Source organism: Enhydra lutris, unplaced genomic scaffold, assembly GCF_002288905.1.
Source record: "Enhydra lutris kenyoni isolate GAN:26980312 unplaced genomic scaffold, ASM228890v2 scaffoldscaffold39, whole genome shotgun sequence".
In the NCBI taxonomy this organism is placed as follows: Eukaryota; Metazoa; Chordata; class Mammalia; order Carnivora; family Mustelidae; genus Enhydra; species Enhydra lutris.
Genome location: NW_019154123.1, coordinates 19,623,638 through 19,637,733, shown reverse-complemented (window position 1 = coordinate 19,637,733; position 14,096 = coordinate 19,623,638). Strand labels below are relative to the sequence as shown.

Genomic DNA, 14,096 nt, shown 5'->3' with positions numbered 1-14,096 from the left:
AGGCATAAAAGAGTATTCATGGTATCTTTTTTAAAATATAAAACAATTTATACTGTGGATGGCAGAATTCCAGGTTTTTAGTACTTTATTACTTTTTGTTTCATTTTCTACCTAAGTATGTCTTTATTTCACATACTGGAGGGGTTGGGGAGGAGGGGAGGGAATCAAGCTCTTTTCATTAGAGGAAAAAAAAACATTACGCTGTATTTCAGTCAGACCAGAATAGTCACCCAGGAAGCCAAACAGCTCTTCTATGTCTGTCTGTACCTTCTGTTGGAAGCAAAACTGTGGATAAACAGTATCATGGAGAGAATTTGAATGGATGATGTCTAGAATGCAAACCAAAACAAAGGTGAAATACTATATGAACTAAGAAGGATTCCTTTATTATACTTGGTGTTTGAAAGAATTAATTCATTGTGCAAATGTGTGTTTACTACTATATTTTCATGGCTAACAAAAAAAGTCAATTCAAATGGCAGCAAATAATATAACTATGATTGGTTTTTCTTACATAAGTTTACCACTCCATAAATCTTTGTGTTAATGTGGGAAAATATGACCTGAACAGATGGACCTCATGCTGTTTTCTAAAATACAAACAGATTTCTGATCTTCTGGACCAGGAAATGAAGTAAGCATTAAAACAATAGACACTATCATCCATCTCCTAGAATTTCAATTTAAAAGCAATATTTCCCTCTTTACAAATACAGCATAGTAGTATGTTTCTGTTAAATGGAATGTGTTCTAGACATCGTAACAAAACACAGTGACATATTAGTGGAACTGGAGAAGAAGGCTGACTGAACCCTGAACTGTACCAATTTTGGAGAATTCCTTCATTGTGGTTCTTGGCAAGTGGCAGCATTTGGCTGCCTCCACCCTTCATTCTCCGTTTCTCACAGAAGGGACATCCCTGAGGACTGCCACTCTACCTGGTTAAATCTTCATCTTTTTAGCCCAAGGGCCCCTTTTCCATGTGCATCTTCACAGGAGCATTTTCACAAATAGATGCCCTTGAGCTTAAAGACCAATAAGGGGCTATCTGTCAAATAATTGGCATGGTTTTTTTTTTTTTCCTGTTCTACCACTTTCTAGTTGCGTGGCTGGGAGGAGGCTGGGGTGGTGGAGGGAGGCCAGCAGGACTGGGTCTGAGGAGGAGGTAGGGCAAAGGAGGTGGCCCATGAGACCAGGGTATTAGTTATATAAAAAGAGAATGAGCCTATAATTAAATATTGAAGATAATGAGGGCCAAATTTCTCATCATCAGAAAGGAAATTACAAATAGAAAAAGACTGAAGACTAGAAGGGACCCTGTGGTGTTGGAGTGGAGTTGAAGATATTAAACTCATGGATTTTAATATGAATAGATGACTAGATATAGAAATAGATATAGATGTATGCCCATATGTGTTTGTGAGTTTCCTGGCTCTGTCTGCTAAAATGGTCTAAAATCAATGACACCCCAGTATTAATAACCACACCTAGCACCCAGATCTCCCGGGAACCATTCCCAGGAAAAATACTTTTGAAATGACTGAAATGGTTGGGTAAGAATAAGAGAAACAAGATAAGCCTGAAACATCTGACACCAGAAAGTACTCCGAGAATAAAATAGAAATGTCCAAAGAACACAAGAACTAGCTTGAACAGGATTTGAACATCCAAATCTCTGACAATTTTAGCACTGAAATCAATAATGACAGTGGATTAAAATCCATTGAATAAAACAGAGTCCATGCTTATGTAAATAAATGAATTAACAAATAAAAAGAAAAGAGAAAACTCTTAAAACAAAATACCAAGTAATAAATGTAAAATAAATGTTGAAACTGGAAAAACTGCCATTTGGCAGTCATCATAGTACTCATTTTTTCAAGCAAGAATCATAAAATAGGTGACTGAAAGTTTGTTGAAGAACAGGATGCTTATATAGTCTCAAAGTATCTCCCCACAAAATGCTTACTAATTACAAATGGAAAATTAATAACTTTACAGTGAAAAAGTTATCACCTTAATCAAGTCATCAAAATTAACATCAACTACAAATCTTTATTAATAAGATATACTGAGAACACACTACCTCTTCTACCATATTCCTGCCAAAATTGTATAACTTGCATCTAATCATAAAGAAACATAGACAGGGCGCCTGGGTGGCTCAGTGGGTTAAGCCGCTGCCTTTGGCTCAGGTCATGATCTCAGGGTCCTGGGATCGAGTCCCGCATCGGGCTCTCTGCTCAGCAGGGAGCCTGCTTCCCTCTCTCTCTCTGCCTGCCTCTCTGTCTACTTGTGATCTCTCTCTGTCAAATAAATAAATAAAATCTTTAAAAAAAAAAATAAAAAAAAATAAAGAAACATAGACAAACCTAAAGTGAGGGCCATTCTACAAAATGGCCTGAACTTTGTTTTATTTTGTTTTAAAGATTTTATTCATTTGAGAGAGAGCAAAAGAGAGAGAGAGAGAGCACACAAGCACAAGCCTGAACTTTCAAAAATGTCAAGGTTATTAAAGACAAAGAATGAATCAGGAACTGTCACAAATTAAAGATTAAAGATACATGACAAGACCTGAGCTGATATCAAGAGCTGGATGCTTAACTGATTGAGCCACCCAGGTGCCCCAATAGTAAAAATTTTTACTGGGAAAAGGTAACAGCTAGAAGGATCAGGCCATTTTAATTTAGAAACGGAAATGATATTTATTTGCTTTTGAGATGCTAACATTATTTTTTTAAAGATTTATTCCTTTGAGAGAGGAAGAACAAGGGAGAAGAACAGAGGGAATGGGAGAGAGAATCTCCAGCAGACTCTGCACTGAGCATTTGCACTGACCACAGAGCGCCAGGGGCTTGATCTCACAACCTTAAGTTCATGATCTGAGCTGAAATCAAGAGTAGGATGCTTAATTGATTGCACCATCCCAGTGCCTGAGATGCCAACAACATTATTAAACTGTTTATTGCAGTTTAAGAACACAGTATTCATGCAGAATAATATTTTACAAACTGGTGTCCTTGAGCAAAAAACATGTTAGTAATATTTTCAAGTAATCAAGATCAAGTTTTTGAAAAGTCACTTTTTACCCTTCATTAATTTAGGCACTATTAAGATGATGAATATATTTATCTTTATATATATACATATACAATACATACATTAATATGTATATATAATAAAGGGTAACCATATATAATAATATAATGATAGAATTAAAGACCATGAGACTTGAAAAAGATTTGGGGAGTCATCTACTCCAATTCCTTTGTAAATAATTATACATCTTTCTCCACTTATGATGGTGTTACATCCTGATAAACCCATCATAAGTTGAAAACATTGTAAGTCAAAAATGCACTTAACACACCTAACCTACAGAACATCATAGCTTAGCCTAGCCTACCTTAAATGTCCCTGCATTAGCCTACAGTTGGGCAAAATCACCTAACACAAAATCTATTTTATAATTAAGTATTGAATATCTCATTTCATTTATTGAATACTGTGTTGAAGGTGAAAAACAGAATAGTTGTATCAGTTGTTCACTTTCATGACAGTGTAGCTGACTAGGAGCTGTGGCTCACTGCTGCTGCTCAGCGTCACCAGAGAGAACCATACTACATATTGCTAGCCTGGGAAAAGATCAAAATTCAAAACTGGAAGTATGGTTTCTAATGAATGCATATGGCTCTTGCACCATCATACAGCTGAAAAATTGTAAGTCAAATCATTGTTAAGTCAGGGGCTGTCTGCATATCCTCTACAGCATCCCCAACAGATAGCACCAAATCTGTTTGAACACCTGCAATGACAGGAAGCTCATTCCCTTTCATGGCAGCCACTTAAGAGTCATTCTATCAGAAAATTATTTTTTAACATTGTGTCAGAATCTTTCTCCATATAATTTCCAGAGGCTGTTCCTATGTATTTCCTCTAGGATCACTAATTAATTCCTTCTTCCACAACAACATTTCAATATCAGAACTAATTCCTATTGTAGGTCCCCCATTATGAGTTTTTTTCTTCTCCAAACTGAAAACCTCTTTTTTTTTTTTCAATTATTCCACCCCATTACGAGTTTTTTTCCTTCTCCAAACTGAAAACCTTCTCTTTCTTTCAGTTATTCCATGCGTAATCGTGGTTTTCAGTCTTCTCACCATCTTAACCACTCTTTTCTGAACATATGCCAGGTTTTATAATCTCTCCTATTCCGGAGTTTCTGTTTCTATGGGAGCAGCCTGAGATCACACCAACTATTCTGGCAGCTTCATGCGTTCACATTTATTCCTTCATTCAGTCGACATTTACCTGAGTGCCATGAAGTGTAAAGCACTATCTAAGACATTATAGGAGATAAGATTAGGAAGACATAAATTTTCTCCTAAAAAATGTCCATGTTCAGGGCACCTGGGTGGCGCAGTTGGTTAAGTCTCTGACTCTTGGTTTCCACTCAGGTCTTGATCTCAGGGTTGTGAGAAAGAGCCCCATGTCGGACTCTGAATTCAGCCCAGACTCTGCTTAAGACTCTCTCCCCCCCTCTCCCTCTACCCCGCCTCCCAAGCACACACACGGGCGCTCTCTCTCAAATAATAAATAAATAAATAATTTTTTAAAAATATAAAAATAATGTACATGTTCATTGGGGAGAAACAATACATGGTTACAAGTGCCACAAAACAGATACAACAAGTTCCAAAGACATTAAAGGAAGGAAATCATACAATTAAATATGTGTTTGCTCTAACATCAGAGTACTAAAGAACAAAGCTGAAGTCAGGACAATGCCAGACTATGCCTATTTTGTTTGTGCATAGTATGAGAATTGGTAAAAAGCAGGAGGCTGGGATTTAGACCATCTTAAAAGAGAAAATTCTAAATTAGGGGATTACACAGAGTCAAAAGACACAGAGTTTATACAGTCCATTTACCATTGAAAGCTCTGACAATAGAATGATTAATCATTTGTCCAGAGTGATTTACATGCAACTCTAGAAAGGCAAAATAAACAAACTAGACCACTATACACTGGGCTTATACCAAGTGCTTTACCTGTAATGTTTTACTTAATCCCACAACAACCCTAACAAGGGAGGCACTGATATTATTTGCTCTTAAAAAAAAAAAAAAAATTCATGGGATGCCTGGGTGACTCAGTCATTAAGTGTCTACCTTCCGCTCAGGTCATGATCCCAGGGTCCTGGGATGAAGCCCTGCATCAGGCTCCCTGTTCAGTGAGGAGCCTGCTTCTCCCTCTCCCACTCCCCCTGCTTTTGTTCCCTCTCTTGCTGTCTCTCTCATTGTCAAATAAATAAATAAAATCTTAAGAAAAAACAGCAACAAAAATGCATCTGTCTTTGTATCAGGTCATAATCCCAGGCCCTGGGATCAAGTCCTACATTGGGCTCCTTGCTCATCGGGGAGCCTGCTTCTCCCTCTGCCTGCTGTTCCCCCTGCTTGTGTGCTCTCACACACTCTCACTCGCTCTCTTTTTCTGATAAAATCTTTAAAAAAAATTTTTTTAATTAAAAAAAAAAAGAAAATCCATCCTAAAATTCATATGGAAACTCAAGGAATCCTGAATAACCAAAACAATCTTGAAAATGAAGAACAAAGGATGCCTGGATGGTTCGGTCAGTTAAGCGTTGGGTTAAGCATTTGCCTTCGCTTGGGTCATAATCCCACGGTCCTGGGATCGAACCCCACATTGGGCTCCTTGCTCAGTGGGGAGCCTGCTTCTCCCGATGCCTGCTGCTCTCCTTGCTTGTGCGCTCTCTCCCTCTCTCTCTCTCTGACAAATAAATAAAATCTTTAAAAAAAATTCAGTGAAACTCAACCATGTACAGTGTCTTGCCCAAGCTTACAAAGGTGCTAAACATGGCAGCCAGGCTTCAAATCTAAACCCTCAGCTTCCAGCCCTGCTTGAGGCCATCAACTATCCCACAAAGAAATCTCTGGCAAATATCCGAACACATCCTCACAATGTTCCCAGTGACTTACTTAGAGAAGCTCTCACTGAACAATCTGTTCCTCCTCTGGCTTTAAGAACACTTTCTACAGGACTCTCTTGCAGTCCTTGACATGTGGTATCACTGTAAGTTGTGTATGTAACACTAACTCCTGATAAAGTTTTACATTCTAAGAACAGAGATATGTCCTTATCTTTTTCTCAGTATCCCCAGGTCCTAGGGGTAATACCAGGCTCAACAAATGCTACAAGTCCTCTGGCACAGCTGGCCTGCTCTGGAGAAAGTCACAGTCTTATCCAGACACCACTAATTCTTGGTCTAATTAGTTGTGATGCTGAGCTCTGGTTATCACACTTTTGCAACCTGACTCTATCTTCTACTCTTAATCTCAAATTTAGGGGACTCCAAGAAATAATGTAAATGGCTTTGGTTCACTACCAGCTTCAGAAGCCTTATTCACCATTTGGATTCTCACCCCTATGTAGAGCAAGGGCTCAGCCAGAGTTACACAGAGACCAGGGCAAAATAAATGGGAAATCACCTAATATTTCTACTTTGCTTCATCAACTTCTTAAAGCAAAAGTCAGAGTTCAGTAAAGCTCCTGATATTTTGGGGTCTGAAATAAAAGGGAAAAGCTATAAACCAAATGATTTTGATCAGTCAGGAAATTATTAAATGAAGTTTAGTAAAGATGATAGGCTTATGAATTGAGTTCCTATATAACTATCAAATAGTGCTAAGTGCACATAAAGCATTATATATGCCTCTTGGTCACATATAATTCTATTATAGCAATGACTATAAGAGAAAGAATGAATAAACAATTTAACCTTTGGTAATGTTATATAAGCCAAAATTTTTAAATTATGTATTTATATTAAAATTTATAGGGAAAAACAAAGTTTTGGTCCACAGAAGAAGAAAAAACAAACAAACAAACAAACAACTCTGTGTCCTCAGCTAATCTCTGACATTTCCTGCCAAGTAGAAGGCTATTTCCTGTGTCTAGACTTGAAGGTAGATGGATGAAAAGTGAGAAAGGAGAGATACTGGAGTGATTATCATTCTCCTTCCCACACCCAAAACAGAGGCCAGCAGACAGTGACTGTTGGTGTGACACTTTAGTTACTTGGAGAATCATTGCTAAGGGCAGAATGGCAGAAAAAATATATATGTATGGTGATAAGAAGGATACTTTGCCTGATTTTATAATCAAAATTTTTCAGGAGAAACATGAAATAAGAAGGAAGATATAGTAGTGGTCCATAACATCCTGGAACTGTGATTTATCAAAGTGTTTAAGAAATACCATCCAGGGGTGCCTGGGTGGCTCAGTGGGTTAAGCCTCTGCCTGGGGCTGGAGTCATGATCTCAGGATCCTGGGATCGAGCCCCACATAGGGCTCTCTGCTCAGCAGGGAGCCTGCTTCCCCCTCTCTCTCTGCCTGCCTCTCTGCCTACTTGTGATCTCTCTCTCTCTCTGTGTGTGTCAAATAAATAAATAAATAAAATCTTTAAAAAAAAAAAAAGAAAAAGAAAAGAAATACCATCCATAGTGTAAGTTGGCCTCAGCAAGGAAAATGAAACAAAACTTTCCTCACCAGTGAAATGTTTAAAAGTTCTCAGAAAAAAAGGCTTGTTAGAGTATAATTAATACCAACATATTTTTCCTCACCAACAAATTCCAATGCCAAACTGGCAAGTTATATTTATACTCAGGTCACCAGGAGGCAAAGACTCCTCAAGCATCTAATAATTGGGGGTGGGAGGGGTGTCTAATCTTCATGATAACCACAGACTATCAGATTGCTAGATAAGTCAAAAACTGCTGAGATCAGGTGGGAGGGCCTGAAGTGTGGACAGCAACGCTATCCAAGTTAAAAGGTATTGGGGAATTCAGCTATCCATTTGAATTAAAAATATTGTGAAAATTAACTTTACAAGTTCCAATTAAACCGATATTTAATAATTGGATTACTTACATCTTTATATATTCTCACTAATTTTGTCTTTGAAAAGACTCTAATTTATGTAAAAATATGAAGAAAAGGTATGACTAACCAATCTCCCTTCCAATCTCCCAAATACTATTTTCTCTTGTGACTGAATTCACTAACTCCTATTTCTAATAAGTAAAACAAAAATGTTAGATGTATTAATTAAATGAAACCAGTGTGATCACTGCCCCTCTTCAGCTCCTTCACCATCTCTACTTACAACTATCCACCCTCTGCTGGAGCTGATTGATAGATCTACCAACGCAAATAGACAAAACCTATTAGATCCTACTAGAAGCAGATTTGGTGACTATCTAGATACAATACGGTTCTAAGCTCTACTCCTTAGTAAATTTAATTGTGCTCTTTCACTCACTCTAGAATATTTTTATAAACTTGGGATGGGGAACTAGGGTAGTGTTCTAAGTGTAATATTAAGGTGAAAAATCATAAAGAAAAGATGGACAAATTTGTCTCCATGAAAATTTAAATCTGTGCAGAAAAAAGAAATAAATAAAAAAATTTAAGTGACTAAAAACAACAATAGCAACAAAGGGTCAACATCTTTCATATAAAGTGGACTCTTAAAACTCAAAAAAAAAAATTGGGCAAAAGCCATGAATAGCTAATTCACCAAAAAAGAAATACAAATAACCAACAGATATATGGAAAGATGCACAATTTCTATAAAAGTCACAGAAACAAGAATTTAAAAAAGAATGAGATACTTGTTTTGCCTCTTAAGTGAGGAAAATGGGAAAAGCTGATTATCTCTAGCATCAATGAAGAATTTAAGACATCATGCACTATTTTTTGCAGGACAAATTTTTACAGGAATTTTGAAGAACAGACAACATGCACCAAAATGCAAAGTGTGCATTCTCCCTAATCTATCAATTTCACTTAGGACTTTATTCTAAGGAAATAATACCATTACCATTATACAGAGGTATATTTAAAAAATGTTCAATATGGCATTTTTTATTATTAAAAAGTTGTAAAGAATCTGCACTTAAGTGGGATGTTGATTAATTCAATACTTTCGTGTATCAGATGGGAAGATACCTATATCTTCTATGGAAAAAATAACAGAAAAATAGATACAATATGATTCTATTGATGATACACCAAATTTAAGATGCATATTTTGTCACATTTCTAAACTTAAAATGCATCTTACAATTCATCTTACATTCAATGAAATTTTGTCTTTATTTGTGAATTTAATAATCTGGAAGTCTTTTTTTTTTTTTTTTTAAAGATTGTGTTTATTTGAGAGAGAGAGAACATGTGCATGAGAGGAGGGTAGAGGGAGAGGGAGAAGCAGATTCCCCACTGAGCAGGAAACCCCAGTTAGGGCTCAATCCCAGGACCTAGAGATCATGACCTGAGCCAAAGGCAAACACTTAACTGAGCGACCCAGGCACCCCAATAATCTGAAAGTTTTTATTCCAAACTAATATTTGTGGTTACCTGTGGAGAATGTCCTACTAGAGAGTTTTATTTTCTACTCTGGTATTGATCCCATTTTTTTAATAATCAGCTATATTTTAGAATTTATTATATAAAAACAATAAAATTATTCCCATTTGGCTGTTCTAAAATGTTTTTAAACTCCAGGAAGAAAATTATATAGAGGGGTGCCTGGGTGGCTCAGTGGGTTAAAGGTCTGCCTTCGGCTCAGGTCATGATCTGAGTGTCCGGGGATCAAGCCCCGAATCGGGCTCTCTGCTCAGTGGGGAGCCTGTTTCCCTTCCTCTCTCTCTGCCTGCCTCTCTGCCTACTTGTGATCTCTGTCTGTCAAATAAATAAATAAAAATTTTTATAAAAGAAAAAAGAAAATTATATAGAATAGCTCATCAGTACCCCAATAACCATTCTTTTATTTTTTGGAAAAAGTTATTTTGATCCATAACAGATACAAAAAAATAGTATGTGGGGGTTTTTTTGTTCTCTTTAAGGTACTTGATCAACCTTATGTGTGCACATTCTTATGAACTTCAATGACATGAATTCCTAATTTGACTAAGAAGTAGACTTTGTCATATTTTCTGCTTATACAAAATAAATACTCTACAAAAAGAATAGCTCCTTTTTAAAAAGATTACATACTAACAGTTTAAAAATACTACAGCCTATACAGCATTTTAAGGAAATACACTTCCATTAAGTATTTAGAAATTAAATACATCATATTAAAGGGTTCAAACTGAGTAACATGTTACCTCTCTTAGAGGACAAGCCTCTATAAATGTGACTTAAAAATAAATAACTACTTCTTACAAAGAGATCTTCAATGGAATTTTACATCTACCAATGAACTAACTATAAAGGAAGATGGGAGTATAACCTAGAGTTTAAAATATAATCTTTTATAAAACCATAAAAAAATGGCAGATTATCTTTCAATATAGAAGGGTGAAATACTGAAATAAATGCCAGAAATTAAAGAAAAAAAAATATATATATATTAGACTACAGAAAAATTGAAATTTTCTGTACAGCATAAAATACCATAAAATTTTAAAATAAAAAAATCAAGAAAATATTGCAACATAGGTAACAAAGTTCTTACTATACAAAGAGCTCTTACAAATAATAAACAATATAAGCACACCAATAGAAAATAAGGCTGGAAACTCACAAAAGAAGAGATAAGTATGACTAATATATATGAGAAAATATGTTCTTTTTTGCCTATCCAATTGGAAAATACTTCTAAAAGATTAATAGCATCTAATAAACTAATCTTGGTGATAGTATGAGAACACTGACACTCTAATTCAGTATTTATAGTAGTATATATTGGTACACATTTTCTGTAGCACAATTTGGAAATAGTGTTCTTCCAATATATATTATATTAATACTTTTATACCCAGCACTGTTGCAGATGCTGAGAACATGGTAAAGAATAAGACAGGAGTGGAGATAGGAAATAACTGAACAAATAAATGAACAAATTGATGTGTTTAAAATGTACCTACCCATTGAACTGACAATTTCACTTCTAGGAATTTGTTCAAAGAATACAATGAAACAAGTGCACAGATATCTGTTCAAATATGTTATTTGCAGAATTGTAATAGCAAAAAATTGGAAACACATAAATGTTCATTACTATGGTATTATTTAAATAAATTATGATGTATCCATATAGTGCAATATTATGCAACCCTTAATAATGACATTAATGATAAATTATATAATGCAAATGCAAGATCAATCCATTTAAAATGCATATATGTTCCCCTAAAAGAAAATCGTTTATAAGGGTTTTCTCTGGTTTTATGCATTCCTCTATTACCTAAATTTCTTGTGATGAGTATACATTTTATAGGAAAGAAGCCATAGATATTAATGTTTTGAAAAATACATATGTAATCTTTAAGGAGTCCACAAACCATATACCAGCAGTATATTTGAAACTGCCAGCATTATCATATATCTTGGTCATATTTTCTTCAGATTATAACTTTCTATAAGATTGTTATCTACATATCATTCTCTATTAAAATTTTCATCAATTCTTTTCGTTTAAACTTTCTTTAAGAACATTTTTTGTATTGGGGTGCCTGAGTGGCTCAGTTGGTTAAGTGTCTAACTTCCACTCAGGTCATGATCTCAGGGTCTTGGAATCAGGTCTCTGGCTCAGTGCAAAGTCTGTTTCTCCCTCCCTGCTCCCCTCCCCCAGCTTTCTCTCTCCAATAAATAAATAAAATATTTTTTAAAAACAGAATATTTTATTTTATTTTTTTAAAGATTTTATTTATTTATTTGACACAAAGAGAGACAGATCACAAGCAGCAAAAAGGCAGGCAGAGGGGGTGGGGGGAAGCAGGCTCCCTGCTGAGCAGAGAGCCCAATGTGGAGCTCGATCCCAGGACCCTGAGATCATGACCCCCTCGGAAGGCAGAGGCTTAAACCCACTGAGACACCCAGGTGCCCCTTAAAACAGAATATTTTTTTGTATCAACATAAATTTTATCTCTAAACTATTTTTGTGTAGAATTAAAATATATATAAACACTTAATTGCTCAGCATAATACCAAACACTTTAATCCACAGGTTCTGTCGCTTTGGAACAGATGATGGTGAAAATGAGTGGTTCTGAAGAATTCAGAAAAACCAGAGGTGTCAAAAAAAATGAATTACAAAAAAGCTCTGGAAAAAAAGTGTAACTTGTAGCACATGATGGTGTTGAAAATGGATGAGTATATTTACATGTAAATAATATGTATGCATATACACATACAAGTATCCTACAGATGCATGCATGAGAGTTCATGATTCTCACCGTGAGTACTTGCATGTAAGTAATCAAACCTGTTATACATATGCTTTATTTGCACCCACGAGGAGAGCTACATTTACCCTCACCTTATCTTCAGGAAACCAGCACCTAACCCATCTACAAAGGTTTACAGTGTCTGGCAGACTCCACTCTGGCACCTGCTTTGGAGATGAGCCATTTTGGGCAAAGGTGCAGACTAGAAGGGCAAGGCAGGCCCGCGTCGGGGAAGTGAGCCTACGAAGGCGCTTGAGGCACTTACTTCAGCACCAAGGACACGGGCAAACCCAATCAAAATCATTTAAGGCAGAATTACCCTCGGAAACTGCCTCTCCAAAGCCGCCCCCAGCACTCTCCACCCAGTGCTATCTCGGGACCCTCAGTCGTTACTCGGTCGCAATATTTTCATTTCGCTCTTCGCCAAGCCCGGCGAAATCATGGACGGAGATGCAGGGCCCTATTCGCCCCAACACGAGTCTCCTCCAGCTGGCCTGCGCGACCCTTCCATCCCCCTCCTCTTCCCGAAAGAGGCCCAAGGGGCGCACACAATATAGAAACTCTTCAGCGCCCAGAGACTCAGGAAGGGTTCGTGTTTCCCTCCCCAGACCTAAGGAAGCTGAGTGGACCTCCCCTGCGCCTCTAGCCAGCACACCTGGCAATAACCGGCCCTTCCAGCACTACTCCTTGCCCTGGGCTTTCGTCGGATTAGAATTTCTACAAACCATTTATTCTCCATGAAAATCTCAACCCATACAGACTGGCGTACAAGAGTCATAGACATAAGAAAGAAAAATACTAATTCTTGGCCATGTTTCTAAAACCATCCAGCAATTTTTAAAGTTTGGATTTGAAACCGTTCTCTTGACGCTGCAGGGACTCACCCTTGTTTGGGTAGGTTCCTGGGCCAGAGGAAAGCAACAACCCTAGCCTTTATTATGGAAGCTGAGGAAGGGCCTATAGGTGCTCGGGTGACAGAAAACGGGGGCGCAGGGGCCCTCGTTGATGCTAACCCTCCTGACCCACTGTCCCGGTTCTCCAGGAAAGCAGTGCAGGGAACTGCGGGGACCTCGGCGCTTCTGACGTCCAACATAGATCCCCTACAAAGGTTTTTGAAGGGGGCGGGTAGTTTGCCCCGGGCCCCGCCCAAACCCAAAGAGGGGCTCTGCCCCTTAGGAGCCACGGCTAAAAGTGGGTGTGTGGGGATCGGGGTCGGCTCTCACTCCTTTCGGGTGGGGCGGCCCGGCAGGCAGCGTCAAGGTGCAGGTCAGCCGCTGCCGCCTGACTCCGGGGCCCAGTTACCTGTGTGTCACAGCGAGGAAGGTGCGCGCGGCGCTCGGCGGCCAGGAATGCCCAATACCGCGCGCTTAGTCCAACCTCCACGCGGATTGTGGCCACTGTGCGCTTTGCCAGGAAAAACGCGCCCAGGGCTGCTGAGGCCGCCAGGCGGGGCGTGGAAGGGGCGCCGTGGGTACGGACACTGCGCCTGCGCTCTCTGCTGCCCGCCCCCCAACGCTGTCCCGGCCAGCGTCGAAGACCGCCAGGGACGCCCAAGATTTGCGCCTGAGCTGAGCGACTTCCCCCTACCCGCGCGATGGGAGGGTCTAAGGCTCCAGGAAACTGCCTGCCCGGACCCCTTTAGCCTACGCCCTCGGAGACAGCAGGATTGAGCCAATCGATTGTCAGCCAGGGTGACGTGGTCTTCTGGAAGGGGGCAGGGAGGCAGCTTTAGTCCATTTCAAGCGGTCTGTGTTTAGAAGTGGCAAGTCGATGCTTAGATATTTAAAAATATGTCTAGCATCCCTAAATCGTGGTTGGGAAAGGGCTTTGGGCATCCCCAA

The 14,096-nt window shown here is 38.5% G+C and overlaps 1 protein-coding gene across 1 annotated transcript in view; it reads right to left on the bottom strand.

Moving 5' to 3' along the window:
* The window catches only part of LOC111155105 (solute carrier family 35 member G2), a 43,287-nt gene extending 29,564 nt beyond the window's left edge, over window positions 1-13,723 (bottom strand). The window contains exon 1 of the mRNA XM_022515164.1: window positions 13,558-13,723. The gene's annotated coding sequence lies outside the window, so the exon portion shown is untranslated. The remainder of the gene's footprint in view (window positions 1-13,557) is intronic.
* Between the last annotated feature and the right edge of the window lie 373 nt (window positions 13,724-14,096).